At 52.2% G+C, this 356-nt stretch overlaps 1 protein-coding gene across 1 annotated transcript in view; it reads left to right on the top strand.

Moving 5' to 3' along the window:
• The window catches only part of CASP6 (caspase 6), a 7,673-nt gene that overhangs the window by 445 nt on the left and 6,872 nt on the right, over nt 1-356 (top strand). The gene's annotated exons all lie outside the window — the stretch shown is intronic.

The raw sequence follows: 356 nt of genomic DNA, 5'->3' as shown, positions 1-356 counted from the left end.
CTCCGCCTCGTTGTCCTCGGGGCGTCGGGTCATTTGCACGGTAAAGGGCTGGCCCGGCGGTCCCGGCGTCCCCCGGCGCCCGGGCAGGAAAAGTTGGCTTTGGAGGTTGGATCTGCTTTTGTTTTCTCACAAGGAAAAGTTAAAGAAGTGCTTGCATCAGTGATAGAACTGGAAGAACATTTACAAAAACACTTTCTGTAAAACAAAGCAACTTCAGGCCCTGGCCGGGTATTCAGTCGGTTAGAGCGACGTCCCAACACGCTAAGGTTGTGGGTTTGATCCCCGGTCAGGGAAATGTAAGAATCAACCAATTAATGCATACATAAGTGGAACAACAAACCGTTCCCCCCCCCCTC

This window comes from Myotis davidii, unplaced genomic scaffold (genome assembly GCF_000327345.1).
Source record: "Myotis davidii unplaced genomic scaffold, ASM32734v1 scaffold283, whole genome shotgun sequence".
NCBI lineage: Eukaryota > Metazoa > Chordata > Mammalia > Chiroptera > Vespertilionidae > Myotis > Myotis davidii.
This window is presented reverse-complemented; position numbering and strand designations above follow the sequence as displayed.